Raw genomic sequence first — 19,212 nt, forward strand, 5'->3', positions numbered from 1 at the left:
ATTATGACTATGGGAAACCACACACTCTATGTTTGATGTATCTTTCCCCTTGTATTAGGCACAAAACATCTATTTCTTGGCAGTAATGGCCATATTCTCTTTTGCCATTAAGCCCATGTTCTCAAAGTCTCTAATGAAAATAAAAATAAGGAGGGTTATTTTTAAGGTAGATCCATTCATGTCTGTACTGTTACAAAATGTTGCCATTGACCGTGTTATCTTTTCAACATGAGTGCATAATTTTCAGAAAGATGTAAGATCCTAGAACTTTGGGCTTAAATAAATAGTATGAAGATTTTTATTTCTCTTCGTTCAGAAACATTCATTTGTTACCTAGACATTTTACAACTTGGAATGTGTGCCTATAACTGATTCAGAAATCTGCATCAAGATATAAAATACTGCTTTACATTTGCATAATGTAATTAAGTTTTCAAAGCTGTTTCCCATCACATCTATCATTTTATTTTTATGTTTGTTTTTAGCAGAGCCTTGGAGCATTTTAAATTCATTGTGCCATAGTACTATATAGTTGGATACCATTAAACAGTGGAACTGAGGGATAAAACTACAGCCTTCATTTGTACAGCACTATATAAACTGCCTTCGCATATATTATCTTAATGGACCTCACAACAACCCTGAGAGGGAGATAAAGCAGGTATTATCATCTTTATTTTACAGACCAGGACATGGAGCCTCAGAAGTTAGTTGACTTGTTTCTGAAGGTCATCTAGCCAGTAAGTGACTAAGCCCAGCGTAGATTCTGGGATTTCTTACTTTTAAGTGAAATAAGCCGGTTGTAAAAGACGATACATTGTGTTTTACTTCTTGACACTCCACTGTACATACAATGTACACCTTGTGATTTTAGGTATTTTGTTTGACTTTTTTGATAGCTAATATATTTGATGGAACAAATGATGGAATTGTGTGTCACAGCAGAAGTTATACATATATATATATATCACCATAATGTTATAAAATATTCATACTATTTTGGGAAATATTTTAATATGTAAAATTTAAAACATCTCCAAGATTCCTTGGAGAACTAAACCAAGCCTGTCATTGTAAGGATGAGTCAATTGGGTTTCAAGGAAATTAACTGACTGGCCCAAGCTTAAGAAGGTAATTGGTAAAAGAACTCAGGACGGAGCTCATGTCTCCTGACTCGCCTGTTCATTTCGTACACCTTCCGATTGTATGAAGCCTCTGTTATGTGCAGATCACTCTCCTGGACACGGAAGGATGCAAAGACTAGTAGAATATCATTGCCTTTAAATGATTTGTAGTTCAATGGAGAGAAAATGCAGCACATTAATGAATAAATGCAAGGCAGAGTGCGATGAGACCTTTAAAAAAAGTACAGTTTGGCTGGTGTGGCTCAGTGGATTGAGCATCATCCCATGGACTGAGAGGTCCCTGTTCGATTCCCGGTCAGAGCACATGCCCAGGTTGTGGGCTCAATCTCCAATGGGGGGGCATGCAGGAGGCGGCCCATCGATGTTGCTCCCTCATTGATGTTTCTATCTCCCTCTCCCGTCCTCTGTCTCTAAAAAAATTAATAAAAACATATACCTTTTTAAAAAGTACAAATAGGAGAACAAAAGACAAAAAAACTAGAATACTACTTTCACCTTTCATTTACTTTACATTGACTTCAGAGTAAGCCATTAATATGTGACTTGTTTGGTTTGTGGGATAGACCACAGAAAATATTTCATTTAAGTGTAGATGTGTATGTACATAAATATTTTAGGAGGTTGTGTATGTGTATTTTTCTTTCTTTTTTTTTAATTTTATTTTTCTGTGTACAATCTTTGTAAACTTTTTCCAGTTTTACTGAGATAAAAAGAACATATAACACTGTACAAGATTAAGGTATACAACATAATGATTTGATATTTGTGTATATTGTAAAATGATTGTCACAATAAGTTTAGTTAACAGTCATCACCTCAAACAGTTACAAAAATAGTTTCCATGTGATGAGAACTGTTAAGACCTACTCTCTTAGAAACTTTCAAATATACACTAGAGTCATGTTAAGTAGTCATGTTGTGCAGTAGATCCCAATACCTATTTATCTCATAACTGAAGTTTGTATGTTTTGATCAATTTCACCCAACTCCCCTACCCTGTTCCCCTGCCTCTGGTAAACACAAATCTTGTCTCTGTTCCTATGAGCTTGTTTTTTCATAGATTCCATATACAAGGTGGGACAAAAGTAGGTTTGCAGTTGTTTGTGTGGAAAATAATACAATCATGAATAAATAATAGTACAAGAATAAACTCTGTTTTGAGTACCTACAACTGTAAAGCTACTGTTGCTCCACCCCCCGTATGTCTTTCTCTGTCTGATTTATTTCACTTGTATGTTTATTTTCATACACAAATACATGCAAGTATATATAGCAATTTTATAATGTTAGACCCTTAAATTCTCAGCAAACACCTGACATCTTAACTCCCATAATGCAATTAAGTTTTCATAACACAGACATAAAATATCACTTAGACATTGGACAGCTCCATGAGTTCAAACTATTTCTATCATTCATTGACTCGATCTTATTTGCTGCCACAGTTCAACTCCTTGATTTGTTCAAAATACCTCTTTTAGATGAAATTAGATTACTCTGAGACCTTTCTCCACCCATCACCAGCACCAATCACTGGCTGTACTTGGGGATGATTTTCCCAAGGAAATAAAATGCTGTTGAGGTGGTGGTGTTTGCTCTACTACTTCACATAGACCCTGCATTTCTGAAGAGTAAGTTTGCCTTGTGCTGGGCAGTTCCTGGGCTCACACACCAGAAGTCACCTCGGCCACACACTGGCTTTGGAGCACTCACAACTCAAACCCAGGGACCTGCACGATTACCAATGGCCTCATGTCATGAACCTTCGAGGTCGCTCACAAATGTTGGAAGTTCTGTAAGACACAATTCATTGTATTTCTGTAACATTGACTTACGTTCAGGTGAAAACCACATGTCGATCGTAAGAAGCTCCTTGAGATCAGGAACACTGAAATGTCGGGGAGGGAGTTCATATTAGAGCAGAAAGAACAGAAGGGAAAACTGAATGAAAAATTAGTTTTCAGAGGTATTTATTCTGTCGATCGATTATTAAACGAATCATACTTAAAATATGTGTTGGAATCATAATTCCAGCTGTTCCTCCTCCCACGTGACTAGCTGTCAGTTAGGTCAGTGCTTTGAAATGTACTGTGCGCCAGAATCAGCTGGGCGCCTGCCAACCACGGCAGGTCTCAGCCCTGAACTCAGGTCCTAATTCGGAACGGATAGGGGTGGAGCCTGTCTAATCTCTGTATGTCCAACAAACTCCTCAGGTGATTCTAATCCTCTTCCCGGTTCGAGAATTTGTGTCTGACGCCCAGTGCTGAAGGGATCCTTCTTTGGGCCCCATTCCTTTTATTACTTTATTTGTTTTTTTTGTATTTGTCTATTTGTCTTACTGTTTTCAAGTCGACACTATCCTTCTGTTGCCACTTGAAACCTAACCTGTTAGAATTTCACCAGGGGTACCTAAGTGTGTGAAATATTCTCATAATCTTCCACTCAGTAATGGCACACTTCCAAGAATGTCTTCTGAGGAAATTTTTTAGAAAATAAGTAAATACTTGTGGATATGGACATAGTAGAAATGTAAGGCCCCCTTCTTTCTGACTTATACCCTTGGGGAACATTGCTCCGCTATCACCCCAGCTTAGGCATTTCTGACTTTCCTTAGACCCGTTCGTGTAGCCTACATCAAACCAGCCCAAGTCTGGCCTGCAGAAGCATTCAGTTCAGAGCCTGGCCCCTTCCCGACCTCTTGTTCAGTTCATTTCTGCTAAGAAGACTCTTACTATTTCTGACCTGGTTTCCAGCGCTGACTCATCACAAATTCTGTATCACAAACCCACTGTTACGTATCACATCAACAGTCTGATTCAGACATTAGAAGGAGGGTGAGTGCATGATGGAGAATGAATGTCTGTCTATTTTGGGTGGAGATGTGTTACCAGAGAGGATGCCCCTGGGCTAATGAAACTCTGGTAGCCACACGTTGCATTTCAGTGAGCATAGCATTATAAAAGTTGAGTGACAGAATTTTATGGGGCACAGGAGGGAGGCATTGTCACTGCCACCATGTGGCATTAATTCAGAATTTCCCACCCAGCCAGTGTGGCTCAGTGGTTGAGCGTCGACCCATGCACCAGGAGGTCACTGGTTTGATTCCTAGTCAGGGCACATGCCCAGGTTGGGGGCCTAATCCCCAGTGGGGGGGCATGCAAGAGGTGGCCAATAGATGTTCTCTTTCATCGACGTTTCCATCTCTCTTTCCCTCTCCCTTCTTCTCTCTCTAAATCGATAAAAAAAAAAAAAAAAAAAAAAGAATTCCCCAAAATGGGATATCAGGTGTGGCATGGATGGATTTTTAGCCAGTAGTAATATATTTGTTGTAACATATATTAGAAAAATATTACTAGCACACCAAAACATTGGTTCTATAAATATGTCTGCTTAGATTCAGGTTAAACGAGGTGGACTCTAAGGGGGAAAATGAGTTGATTTGAAGAAAAATTAATTAAATTATATTAAAGCTGCCTTGTGCATACAGTGAGAATGGTGAGGGTGGTATGAAAATGCCTGAAGTTTGGGAAGCATTACAGTCATCAGTACTGGTTGCACATCTGACATGGGCACCCAGACTCACTGAGAGCACAGGTCCATTTCTGTCCTTCCTGGGACTCTCTAGCTTGGCTTAGCACAGTGCCTGGCATCTAGGATTCATGAATACATATTAGGTTGCAATGCCTGTATAAATGTTCAGCTTCCCATGTAAAAAAATTCACATGCCTCATAAGAAGTGTGTGTGTGTGTGTGTGTGTGCATTTTTCAATCATTACATTGGGTGCCAGATTGCACCACGGAAAGGTTGCGCTAGCTTATACCCTCCTGCAGTACAGGAGTGTTTCCTCACACCGAAGCCAGAGCAGTGTACTTGAAACATGCTTTTTCTGATATGCAAAAAATGGAATTGTAGTTTAAAATGTCAGGTCCTCAATTATGCAGAAGGTTGAGCTTCTGCTTTCTTTTTATGCTGTGTGTCAAACTGAATGACCAACTCCCAACTACACACTCTATTCTGAGGATAGAGGGTCCGAGCATTTCTGCTCCAGAATTGACCTTAGATTTCACTTACTCGAACTCCCTCGCTTTGCAGAACTGGGAGTTGAAGCCCAAAGTGGAGAGGGTTTTGCCAAGAGTCATATAGCATCTCAAATATACTCTTTTATTATTATTATTATTATTATTATTATCATTGATTTTTAGAGAGAGGAAGAGAGATGGAGAGAGAGAGAGAGAAACATTGATATGAGAGCGAAACATCGATTGGCTGCTTCTTGCACACGCCCACCAAGGATTAAGCCCTCCCAGCGTGTGCCCGACTAGGAATCGAACCAGCAATCCTTTGGTGCACAGGACGACACCCAACCAACTTAGCCACACCAGCCAGGGCTCAAATATATTTCTCGCTTAACAAGTCTCTGAGTTGAGTGCTCTTGGAATTCTTTTCTGGCTCCAATAATCCACTGCTTAAGGTGCTGAAAAGGTTAGAACTCTAAGGTTCAAATTTAGATTGAGCAAGACCAGTTTTTCCACACATTCACAAGGGGCTGATCTGATGCCAAAGGCATTCCAAGAAATCAGAGGGCAGTTATCCTGAAGAATAAAGAATGCCCGCTCTTGCAGCACCCATGAGCAGATTCCGAAGAGGTTCCATGCATCCTGGGCCTAGCAGATGATGAGATAAAAATATCTCGGCTGGTCTGTGTCAGATGTTTGCCCGCACCTTGTCATTCACACTGCTGTGTTGTTCGTGCTATTTTCTCTCCTCCTTCCTCCAATAAGTGCGGTGTCCTGCAGAAATGTGAAGGAACACACCTGCAGGGGGCCTCTGACCGCCTCACGCTAGTCACAGGGCAATACTGCCTCCTTGGGGAAGCTTCCCCCTCCCCCCAGCGTCCTTCCAGTCACAGTAATCAGCAATACCAAGTGCAGTGAGTCGGAAGAGAAAGACAAATACCATATGATTTCACTTACATGGAAAATCTATTAGAAATTTTACCTATATGAATCTAAAAAATAAATGAGCAAGGAAAAGAGAAACCAACTTATAGACACAGAGAACAAACTGATGGTTGCCAGCTAGGAGGGGGTTTGCAGGGATGAGTGAAAGGGGTGAAAGGGATTAAGAAATGTTGTCCTGGCTGGTTTGGCTCAGTGGTTAGAGTGTCGACCTGAAACCGAAGGGTCCTGGGTTTGATCCTGGTCAAGGGCACGTACCTGGGTTGTAGGTTCCATCCAAGGCAACAAATTGATGTGTCTCTCTCACATCGATGTTTCTCTCTCCTCCCTCCCACTCTCTCTCTCTAAAAAAAAAAAAATCAATGGGAAAAAAATATCCTTGGGTGAGGCTTAACAACAACAAAAAAGAAATACACATTGCAAGTTACAAAAATAGTTACAGGGATGTAAAGTACAGCATAGGGAATATAATCAATAACATTGTAATAATTATGTATGATGTCAGATGGGTAGTAGATTTATCAGGGTGATCACTTCTTAAGGTATATAAATGTCCAATCATTATGCTATACACATGAAACTTATTTAATATTGTATGTCAACTGTAATTGAAAAATAAATAAATTTTTTTTATTTTTATTGAATTTATTGGGGTGATATTGGTTAATAAAAGTATGTAGGTTTCAGGTATACAATTCTATAATACATCATTTGTATATGATATTGTGTGTTCACCACCCCAAGTCATGTCTCCTTCCATCTATCACCATTTATCCCCACCATGCCCCCTTCTACCAACTTTTCTGTTTTAAATTTTCTGTAACAACAACACAAAAGAATAATCAGCAATATCAAATGCAAATGATCACTGACAGCCAAAGACATTTAGAAGTTAAGGAAGCAGAACCTCTGCCAGACTTCATTATTAAGTAATTGATCATGCCGATTGGTTATCAGTTGGTCTTCCATGGAGAAGCTGATGATTATGGATGAATAATTTAGTCCTCTGGGATAATGAATCATTCCTCCCTGGTTGTCCTTCCTCTTACCTTGCTCCAGCTCTGATGCTGTCCTCGTTAGCCTCAAAGTCCCCAGCAGGGGGAGGCAAGGAGAGAAAGGGAAAGTCCACACCATCCCTTCTTGAGAAAAGACAGCGCCAGAGGCCTGGCCTCGAGCGCCGGGTCTACCATTCACTGACTCTGGGACTTGGAGCAGACAAGGCATTTCCCTGGGCATCCTCCTCATCTCAGAGGTTCCTTCCTGCGGAACTCCTATTCTACTGCAGACAAATTCTGTCCCTTTCCAATGTTCCCAGGTGTATTTGACAGTGATTGTTCTTTCACAAGTGACAGAAACATGTCAGTCTCAGAAAACCTCGTGTCATACAGAGCAGAACCTTAGCAGAGCTGGCACGTGCCGTCTGCTTACTAACTTTACCCAGCCTCCAGAGGGACGCATCTTAACGTGCTCTGTGTGATCACCGTTGAGATGAGGAAAGTTAAGACAGGTAGCACCTGTACAGTGGGAAGCTCTTCAGTGAACACGGTTTTATTTTTGTCTCTCTTTTAAAATGGGAGCAAATATCATAATTATATTCAGGTTTTATTTTTTAATATGTTTAATCAGTTTTTTAGAGAGAGAGAGGAATGGAGAGAGAGATAGAAACATAGATGTGACAGAGAAACATCCATCGGCTGACTCCTGCACGCCCCCTACTGGGGATCGAGCCCATGACCTGGGCATGTGCCCTGACCGGGAATTGAACCGGGACCTCTCAGTCCATGGGATGAAGCCCAATCCACTGAGCCACATTGGCCGGGCTATATTCAGATTTTAGACATGGGATCTGTTGTGGCTTTAAAATGTATAATATAATAAAGGTATGTGTTATTCAGCATAATGTTTTTATTTATACAACTTATGTCTCAGTTTAAGTCAAGCAAGTATGCCAAATATTACTCCTCAACGCCTATCAATCAGTATGCAATAAAGAAGGGGGAAAGTCCCTGGGCCAGCTCTCTAGTCTCAGCCTCCCCCCCTCTCAGATACAACCCCACTTCTGTAACATCAGGGGAAGAAAAGGAGAAGCAGACCCTGCGTTGATGGTCAGAAGTTAAAGAGGATCATAAAGGTGTAGCTCCAGGGCAGAGGCTCGGGCTGCTATGGTTGAAGCCCTGCTATTTCCAGGAGATATCGTGATGGGAAGAGATCCCATCATCTGAGTCTCCCTAGAGGGGAGCGGTGGGAACTGTAGCCAAGCAGCCGGTGAGAGAAGTCCTCATAAATTACACCTGCCTCAAGTCTGAGGCAAGGAAGTCAGCATCCTGGAGCGTGCTCTACCTTGTGGAGTGGGTGTGGAAGGAAACTTCAACTGGTGCCATTTTGCATTCCTTTGTTATGCTCCCCGCCAATGCGTAGGCTTTTCTTTGTTTAAGGTTGTGTGAATGAGCACTTAATTTAGTTGGATTGGTAGCGATCTATAAACTGCCACATTTAGTACAAATACTACTCGGTAAGAATCCTGTGTTAATACTATGTCCTGGGCAACAGTGTGGTGATTGGCGGGGGTAGGGGATCGGGGCAGGGGACAGGGAGGGGGTGGAGGTGGAAGAGGGCATAGAGAGGATAAACGGTGATGAAAATATTAAATTTAATTAATTAAAAAATACTTTACGTCCTCAGCTCGGTTTGACTCTAACTTGATCATGAATACTTATTCTCAGTTTCAATGTGAAAATGAAGGGAGAAGATCCTTATAGTTCTGCATCAAAAAATGGTCACCTAGCCCTGACCTGTTTGGCTCAGCGGTTAGAGCATCGGCCTGCGGTCCAAAGAGCCCTGGGTTCGGTTCCCACTAAGGGCAATGTACCTCAGTTGCAGTTTGTCCCCAGCCCTGGTTGGTCATGTGGGTAGCAGCCACTCGATGTGTCCCTTTCACGTTGATGTTTCTCTCTCTCTCTCTCTTCCTCTTTTTCCCTCCCACTCTATCTGAACAAAAAATAAAACTAAAATGTCCTCGCCCTGGCCGGTTTGGCTCAGCGGTTGGAGCGTCGGCCTGCGGTCCGGAGAGACCCGGGTTCGGTTCCCGCTAAGGGCACGTACTTCGGTTGCAGTTTGTCCCCGGCCCTGGTTGGTCGTGCGGGTGGCAGCCACTCGATGTGTCCCTTCACGTCGATGTTTCTCTCTCTCTCTCTCCCTCCCACTCTATCTGAACAAAAAATGGAAGAATATCCTCGGGTGAGGATAAAAAAAAATAAAATAAAATAAAATAAAATGTCTTCGGGTGAGGATAAAAAAAAAAAAAAAGGTCACCTGGAAAACACTTTGGCTTCCTCACATGTGCTTCTGTTGTCCTTCGAGCTACTCGGCCTCCATGCAGAACCTTGCACACGAAACTTGTCACAGTCTGATGAGCTCTGAGCGACATACTGCAGGGCTCTGGTCCAGAGGACAAGAGATGTAGAATTGGATTTCTGTGCCCATCAGAACGCTTTAGTTCTCTGTGTTTTATTGTCTTCATTTGACTGTCGTTCCCATCGTTGTGGTATTTTTTTTCTCAGAGATGAACTCTGGCTCTCAACAACAAAGAGGAATGAATCTGAGCAATACTGAGAGAGTAGAAGAACTTGGGGACCATCTCACAAGGGGGCAGTTACACGCAGGCACATTCAGGGAGGCGCGAGAGGCCAGATCCCACAGCAGCCTGTAGACGTCAATGCACTGGCCAGCCACAGGAGGGAGAGAGGGAGGGAGGATGACAAGCTGGCTTGGACAAGCTATTCCTGTCAGTTTTGCTAGGTAGTCATAGGGTCTGCAGGAATCTTGTTGGGGTGGCTCCTTTTTCTGCGTGGTCTCTCCATCTCAGGAGGTCCCGGCCTGGGGTAATGATGGCCCACCGAGGAGTTCTGTTTCTATTTTAGCTGCTCCTAAAATAACTATGATCCCAAAATTTGCCACAAAGACAGGCTAGGAAACACCCAGAGAAAAATAACAACCTGCCGGCATCCCTAGATCTTCTTGAGCCCAAATAGAACCTTCAAGGAAATTTCCAAACCTCCGCATTTTTCCAGTGGTGGTGGTAGCCACTGCCAGCAAACTCAGCGTTGACTCTGAGATGGAATGAGAGGGATCCTGTTTGACATGTAGAGAAAAGCTAAGTTCTAGCCTGGCTATTCTGCTCAAGGGTTGAACTATATTAACCGGCCATAACATTCTTTTTTTTTTTTAATTTTTAATTTTATTTTTGTTATAGATGTTTCTCCTTTTTAACCCCATTGACACCCTCCTCCCCATACCCCCGCCCCGTCCCCAGCTTTGTTGTCCATGTCCATTGGTTATGCGTACATGCATATAAGTTCTGTGGTTAATCTCTTCCCTCCCCCCACCACCCCCTTTTCTGAGGGTTGTCAGTCTGTACCCTACTTCCATGTTTCTGGGTCTACCCTATTCCTCAAAATGTTATGTTCATTATATTCCACAAATAAGTGAGATCATGTGGTATTTGTCTTTTTCTGCTTGGCTTGTTTCACTTAGGATAATACTTTCCAGGTCCCTCCATTTCGTCTCAGAGGATAAGAGATCTTTCTTTCTTAGAGCTGCATAGTACTCCATTGTATATATGTACCACTGCTTTTTTATCCATTCGTCTACTGATGGACACTTGGGCTGTTTCCAGATCTTAGCTATTTAAATACTGCTGCTATGAACATGGGGATACAGATATTCTTTCTGATTGGTGTTTTAGGCTTCTTAGGGTATATTCCTAGAAGTGGGATCACTGGGTCAAGAGGAAATTCCATTTTTAATTTTTTGAGGTAACACCATATTGTTTTCCACAGTGGCTGCACCAGTCTGCATGCCCACCAGCAGTGCACTAGAGTCCCCTTTTCTCCACACCCTTGCCAACACTTGTTGTTTGATGATTTGTTGATGGTGGCCATTCTGACAGGTGTGAGGTAATACCTCATTATTGTTTTAATTTGCATCTCTCTGATGATTAGTGATGTTGAGCATTTCTTCATATGTCTCTTAGCCATTTGTATGTCCTGTTTGGAGAGGTGTCTATTCAGCTCCTCTGCCCATCTTTTAATTGGGTTCTTTGTCTTCCTTTTGTTGAGTTGTATGAGCACTCTATATATTTTGGAAATTAACCCCTTATTTGATGTATCATTGGCAATGGTGTTCTCTCATACAGTGGGTTGCCTTACCATTTTGGTGGTTGTTTCTTTTGCTATGCAGAAGCTTTTTAGTTTGATGTAGTCCCATGTGTTCAGTTTTTCCTTTGTTTCTGTTGCCTTAGGTGATGTATCAGAGAAAATTCTGCTGCTTATGATGTTCAAAATTTTGTTGCCTACATTTTCTTCTAGAATTTTTATGGATTCCTGAGTCACATTTAAGTCTTTTATCCATTTTGAGTTTATTTTTGTGTATGGTGTAAGTTGATGGTCTAGTTTCATTTTTTTGCACGTAGCTGTCCAATTTTCCCAACACCATTTATTAAAGAGGCTGTCTTTGCTCCATTGTATGCTCTTCCCTCCTTTGTCAAATATTAATTGAGCATAGTGTCCTGGGTCCATTTCTGGTTTCTCTATTCTGTTCCACTGGTCTGTATGCCTGTTCTTGTGCCAGTACCAGGCTGTTTTGATTACAGTCTCTTTGTAGTATAACCTGATATCTGGTATTGTCTTCCCACCTACTTTTTCCTTCTTTTTCAAGACTGGTCTGGCTATTAGGGATCTTTTTTGGTTCCATATGAACTTATGAAGTATTTGTTCTAGTTCTGTGAAATATGTCATTGGTATTTTGATGGGGATTGCATTGAATCTATAGATTCCTTTGGGTAACATGGACATTTTAATTATGTTAATTCTTCCAATCCATGAACAAGGTGTGTGCTTCCACTTTTTTGTATCTTCCTCTATTTCTTTTTTCAATGTCCTGTAGTTTTCTGCAAATAGGTCCTTGACTTCTTTGGTTAAGTTTATTCCTAGGTATCTTAATTTTTTTTCTGCGATGGTAAATGGGATTGTTTTTTCAGTTTCTCTTTCTGTGAGTTCATCATTAGTGTATAAGAATGCCATCGATTTGTTGATGTTAATTTTGTATCCTGCTACTTTGCCAAATTCATTTATTAAGTCTAGTAGATTTTTGATGGAGTCTTTCGGGTTTTCTATGTATAATATCATGTCATCTGCACATAATGACAGTTTCACTTCCTCCTTCCCAATTTGGACTCCTTTTATTTTTTCTTCATGTCTGATTGCTGTGGCTAGACTTCCAGTACTATGTTAAATAAGAGTGGCGAATGTGGGCATCTCTGTCTTGTTTCTGTTCTTAAGGGAAATGCTTTTAGTTTCTGCCCATTAAGTATGATGTTCACTGTAGGTCTTTCACATATAGCCTTTATTATGTCGAGATATGAGTCCTCTATTCCCACATTGCTGAGTGTTTTTATCAGAAATTGATGCTGGATTTTATCGAATGCTTTTTTAGCATCTATTGATATGATTATGTGTTTTTTATTCTTCATTTTGTTTATGTGGTCTATCACATTTATCAATTTGCGAATATTGTATCAGCCTTGCATCCCTAGGATGAATCCCACTGGGTGGTGGTGAATAATTTTTTTGATGTATTGCTGGATTCGATTTGCTAATATTTTGTTTAGGATTTTGGCGTCTATGTTCATAAGGGATATTGGCCTGTAGTTTTCTTTCTTTGTAATGTCTTTTTCTGGTTTTGGAATTAGAATTATGCTGGCCTCATAAAACAAGTTTGGATGTTTTCCTTCTTTAATTTTTTTAAATAGTTTGAGGAGAATGGGCATTAGTTCTTTTTTGAATGTTTCATAAAAGTCACCCATGAAGCCATCCGGGCCTGGGCTTTTGTTTGCTCGGAGCGTCTTGATTACCTCTTCAATTTCCTTAGTTGTTATTGGTCTGTTAAAATTTTCTATCTCTTCCCGGTCCAGTTTTGGCCATAACATTCTTTAACAAAAAAGTTATAGAATGTCGTTAGGAGAAACTAGGAAATTATTTCTTTGAGGAGGAGCAAACACCACAGATATGTGTGATGGATTTGATTTTCTCCTGAGACCTGATTTGTCTCATCAGAAGTTGAATCCCCCCCCCAATTCATTGTAATCCGAATATTTATTAAACCATTCTGTTAAAGCTGAGTTTTCAATAATTCTTTAAAATTCGACCTGACAGGACTGAAACTAAAGTGCAAAAACTTGAGCCTAAAAAATTGACCATAAAAGTAAATTAATGCCTTTAAAGGAATGGAAATAGGGCATGTTAATTCATTTTTTGACATTTGTAATGCTCCCTACTCTCTTGCCAAAAATAAAAAGATTAATTAAGCTTTTAGCATTTTTTTTTTTGTTCCAAAGAAATGTATTTGCAAAATTCCTTGGCCACCCCTAACCCCACACATCACTCACTGCCAATGTTGTTCATTGCTTTCTGATTCTGAAAGATGAAAAAGAAAAATGATTTGTAATTTGTACTTACGACATAGATAGATGAGATTATCTCAGTGACTGCTCACCATGGTCTCATCAAGTATCAGATGTCGGATAGCAATAAAAATACTAAAATATATTGAGTTTTACTGTGTGCCGATTACTCTTGCATGTATTGGGATATATTAGCTTATTTGATCCCAACAACAAGCCTATGAGACAGAAATTAGAAGCTGGGCAGAGAGGAGCTAAGTACTATGTCCAGGGTCACCGAGTAAGTGGTTAGAGCTGATCTTTAACTCCAGGGTCTTGCCCTTAACCATTAGGCAGCATTATTTTTCTGTATTTTTTAAAACATAAAGTATGTGATTATGTTTATAAATAACTAACTCTAAAGACAGAAAAGAAAGTACAAGTTTTGCTGTTTGTATCAAATAAAAATTGCCTACCATTTTAGATTACATGCAAAAGTGATGGCACAAATAATTATTACTGTGCTATATGATAAGAAGACAATGATAAATGGCATCCAATTTCTCACTTATAGAAAGAAATTATTTGTTTTCAGTTTTCACATTTTTATAGTGTTTCTCATCAGTATGGGTGTGGACAGTTATCCCTGATGTTATGGGGATGTTTTCAGTCTTACCATTCCTACAGACTTTTAAAAAGATAAGTGCTCTGAATCTAACGTGAAAAAAGCAAGAGAATGAGAGAGAGTGTGAAAGAGGGAAGGAAGGAAGGAAGGAAGGAAGGAAGGAAGGGAGGGAGGGAGGGAGGGAGGGAGGGAGGGAGGGAGGGAGGGAGGGAGGGAGGGGACCCCAGGAGGTCTCTGTGTTAGTTTCCTAGGACCTGCTGTGACAAATACTGCAAACTGGGTATCTCAAACAACAGAGATGTATTCTCTCTTTATTCTGGAGGCCTGAAGTCTGAAACCCAGGTGTCAACAGGGTGGGTTCTGTCTGGAGGCTCTGAAGAGATCTCTTCCATGCCTCTCTCTAGTTCTGGTGGTTAGTACCGATCTTGGGTGTTCCCTGGCATAGCCGTCACTTTAGTCTTTACCTCCAGGTTCACTTGGCCTTCTGCCCTGTGTGTCTGTTTGCGAGTAAATTTCTTTTTTACATGGACACCAGTCATTGCATCGGGGCTCACCCTAATCCAGTATGACCTCAACTTGCTTATATCTGCAAAGACCCTATTTCCAAATAAGATCACATTTATAGCTGCTGAGACTTGACCATATCTTCGGAGGGAACACAGCTCAACCTACAACAGCTTCCCTGAATCAAGTATGTTAGAGCTGAGATTTGATCTAAGAAAGAGGGTGCCCTGAGAAGGGAATGGGGTGTGTAAAGGCCCTGAGGCAGGAAGGAGCATCTGTCTGACGACTTAAAAAAAAAAGGACACAGAACCAGACATACACAGCAGAATACAGCAGCCAAGACACTCAAGGACAGATACTTACAGGTACAAGGACAGGTACTTATGAGTGTGGCACGTAGGCTGCCACACAGACTCCCCGCACACAAGGTGCGGACGATCACAAACCTAGTCGTCTTCATTCCAGTTCGGGTGTTCCTTCTGCATCTCGCTAATCAGCCAGCCCCACCAGTGCCCTCCGAGGGAGGGGAAGCACGTTCCCGGGGGAGAGAAAGTCTGCATGGTACAGCCTGCTGCAGGGCCAAGCGCAGGCTGAGACATGAGCTCAGAGTCTGGAAGAAGACACGCAGGTCAGTTCCCTCCCAGCTTTCCGACTTGGCGAAGTGACATCTCGCTTCTGAGCCCTATTGCTCATCTGTCCAGAGGGGGAGCAGTGTCTGCTTCTGTCTCGTTGTGAGTATTAAGTGGGATCAAACATGTTCCGGTGCTTTGTAAACTTGTAAAATACGGAGTCAGGATACTAGGCGGTACTAGGACGAGAGAAGAGTGATAATCCTTGGCCGTCTAAACCCAGCACAGTTCATACAGATGCCTTCTCAGGGACAGAAAGAGCAGGGCTGGGGGAGAGGGGCTATTAATAGCATTTCTTAATTAGTATACCGTGGAGGAGATGAGAAGGTTAATAATAACAATAACATTTTGTCTGTGTACAGTGGAGAATATGGGAGAGTTAATATCCATCATTTTAATAACTGAATTTATGGACAGTGGTTTATGGGGAGCAACAAATTTCTCATACAGTCTCAGGCAACGCTTGTGGCTCCTAAACCCCTTTTTAAATTTTTTTCCTTTATTAAATTTTTTTAGAAGGGAGAAGGAGAGAGAGATAGAAACATCGATGAGAGAGAACATCAATTGGCTGCCTCCTGTATGTCCCCCACTGGGGATCGGGCCCACAACCTGGTCATGTGCCCTGACCAGGAATTGAACTAACAACCTCTTGGTGCATGGGTTGATGCTCAACTCACTGAGCCACACTGGCCAGGCATAAACCCCTTTTTAAATTCAAATTCACGTGTCAGGGGTATGAGTGAGTCTGCAAACTTATTTGCTAGCGCATCGGCAGGAGAGTGTTCTCCCATTTACTGATCTTGGGAAGGCTGAACGGAATGAGGCCCTGGGCAAGAAGATGATGACAAAGGCGGAGGAGAGAGGAGGCCAGAATGGGGTTCCAGTCACCCCCAAATCCCTAAGAAGGCCCTAGGAGATGGGAGAGACACAGAAGAAATCTTATTTTAATCCAGGTCACATCCTGTCTGCTCTGAGGGTCTCTACTTTTCCAGAGACCGATCACAGTATGTAATCGTCAGAGCTGTCCTCAAGGTGAGCTTGTGACAGGATGACACAGTTACACAGCTGTGGAGAATGACCTGCAGACTGGCCCATGGCGGAGAAGGGATGGGTTGATGCTAACGATGTGAAGCATCTAGAAAGCCCTTTTGATCCCTGAATGAGGTGGAACCCGCCACCCAATATATCTTTTCAAAATATACTTTGGCCATATATACACATGGAGTCGTATGTGGGAGATAGTATACTTTGTACTTCATTTGTCATCTTCCTCTTTTGACTAGTATCTCTTGAAGCGTAACTAGTCTCATTGGCTCATCAGATCTACTTACGTATTTTTAACTATTGCATACTAATTTATAGCCTGGACAGCCTTCTTTATTAGGCCACTTTCTTTTACGTGGGTGTTACACTGTTCCTAATTTTTCACTGTTACGGTGTTCTGCAGGTAAGGGTTTGATCTTTATGAAGTTGCTCATTATTACCTTTTCAGATGCTATATAAGTTATATATTTACCTTGCTAATTCTTTCTCTCACTCTACTCGAATATAAACTCCATGAGTGTATCCGCAGCTCTATCTCCAGAACCCAAATCTGCACCCAAAAAATGTTCATTGGATGAATGCATATGAGTGCATTCTGCCTCCACATATCGTTATGCTGTATCGTCCTCTTATTAGAGTTAAGCTCAGGGGGCAGGAATAGTCCCTCTCATCTCCTTCATCTGCAATGTCTGGCATAATTCCTTTCTTAGAGTGGTAACTCTATACATATCAGAGAGACACAGGCTAACACATCTCAGCCCAACAACGGACTGGTTGTCATTTTGGCCAAACACCAACTTGAAAAGATTAATAGCAACTTATATCTGATTCCTCTTACCACTCCACAGCTCCCACCCTGGCCTCAGCCACCACCATGTCTGAGCTGGAGTTTTGCAGCAGCCTCTGAACTAGCCTCCTTACTTCCACTCATACGCATCCTCCTAACGGCCACCACTGTGGTGAAATGCTGAAACCTTAGATCGGGGCGCCTCCTGTCAAAAATTCCGGTGGGACTTATCTCGGAGCAAAAGCCCAAGTTGATGTCTAATGGCCTAGAAAGCTCAGCATGGTCTGCACACGCTGCCCTTTCATGAATGTCTGCCCAAACCTTGGCTGCTGTCCTAGCTGCTCACTCCCTGCAGCCCCGCAGGCTCCCTGCAGTTCCTGGAGCTCGGTGTCTGCGCACTGCACTGCACTGCACTGCGGAGCTCAGTACTTGCCCTGCACTCCTGGGTGCCTTCCCCAGGCATCTGTGTGGCTCACTCCCTTCCAGCCCTTCGCTGAAGAACACCGACAAGCAACCCTACCTGGACACTCCCATGATCTCCGTGCTTTATTATAATTTTCCCAGAGCACTTTGTGATCATCTAGTGTAGTACTTATTTCTTTGTTTTTATCATGCTTATTGTGTCTCTTCCAACTAACAGGTTAGCGCCAGGAGCAGAGATGTGTGTATGTGTTTTGTTTTGTTTATTCAGGGCCAAGACCAGTGCTTGGCAGCTATTAAGTGTTCAATGCATGTTTGTCAAAGAACCTGATTTTAAAAGAGAACACTTATTTGATGCGTACCCTGCTGAAACCTTGACCTGCATTATCCCGTGTAATTTTCACCACCATCCTGTGAGGGAGGAACTGGAGTGACAGAGTGAAGACAGTGGGTTCTACAGTCAGGCAGCTTGGATTAAATCCTTGCTCCACTGCTCATGGGCCCAAGGTCAACACTCATCTGTGTGCACTAAGTCTCCATTAGCCCGGCTCAGAGACATCCAGGAAATATTAATGATTTGTATTTACTACTATTGGTTGTATTTTGTCAGACTCTGTATAAAGCAACCAGATCAACGCGTTAAGAGTTTCAACCACAGCCCTAAATTCAGACTTTAAATCCCATCTTATTTAATTATCTATCTCATGTGATCATTTAAGACTTAATAGCTATTTTGTGCATACTATTTTGCAAGAGTAAAGTACTCCCCTGTCTTACCCTATTTCACACAGAAAAAAAAAAAAAAAATGTTAACTGCTAGATCATAAGTGCCCTGGGGAAAAAAATGGAATTTATCAGGGAAAGCAATTAAAGCAATCAGTGCTCAGTGCATTGCTTAAATAATGATACACAGCTTTGCACTAAATCCTTGTCATGCTCTGGACAAGAAATATGTTTGGTAGCCTTACAGTCTGATTTCTATAGAACAGAACTTGTTTGTGAGTCATTTAAGAGTTTTAAAGATAATAATAGATATGAAAAAGAAAAAAATATTACTGCCTTTCTGATACCAAAGGAGAGGTAAATGCCATGTAATAGTTAAAATAAATGTTTGTGAATTAGGCTGACCCAATTTAAATTTTGACAGACACATCATAGGCTCTCCAGAAACAACTGAATCAATGAATGGTTCATAGACATACAAACTGTATCATGTTGGGCAAATATTTCCTCTTTTATATAATGGGGAAATAATACCTATACCATACATTTGTTAAAGTGAGAGAACATATGTGCATGGTAGCTACTGTGCTTGACATACAGAAAGATTTTAACAATATTATTATTAAACCTTTTTTTCCACTGTCCAGTTCAGAATTTGGAACCCTCCTCTCCCAAATTTAATGTTTTACCTGAAGTATAACAATACAGATGAGTTTAGTAGCAGATATAAAAATGAGCCCTTTCCAAATTCCCCTTCCTCATCCTCCTTCACCTCCATCCTCCCCCAAACTCCATTTAATCAGTAATATGGGTACATCCATAATTCCTACCAAATCTTCTTATATAATAATATTCAATCCTTTCGTCTTTCCTCAACCACACAACAAATCCTCTCTTATCTGTCAAGACTCAGCCCAGCCGTCCCTTCTGTGGGAAGT

General features: G+C 41.4%; 1 protein-coding gene across 1 annotated transcript in view; it reads left to right on the forward strand.

Moving 5' to 3' along the window:
- JAKMIP2 (janus kinase and microtubule interacting protein 2) overlaps positions 1-19,212 on the forward strand; it is a 160,357-nt gene that overhangs the window by 64,314 nt on the left and 76,831 nt on the right. The gene's annotated exons all lie outside the window — the stretch shown is intronic.

The sequence above is a fragment of the Molossus molossus genome, unplaced genomic scaffold, assembly GCF_014108415.1.
Source record: "Molossus molossus isolate mMolMol1 unplaced genomic scaffold, mMolMol1.p scaffold_m16_p_4, whole genome shotgun sequence".
Classification (NCBI taxonomy): Eukaryota; Metazoa; Chordata; class Mammalia; order Chiroptera; family Molossidae; genus Molossus; species Molossus molossus.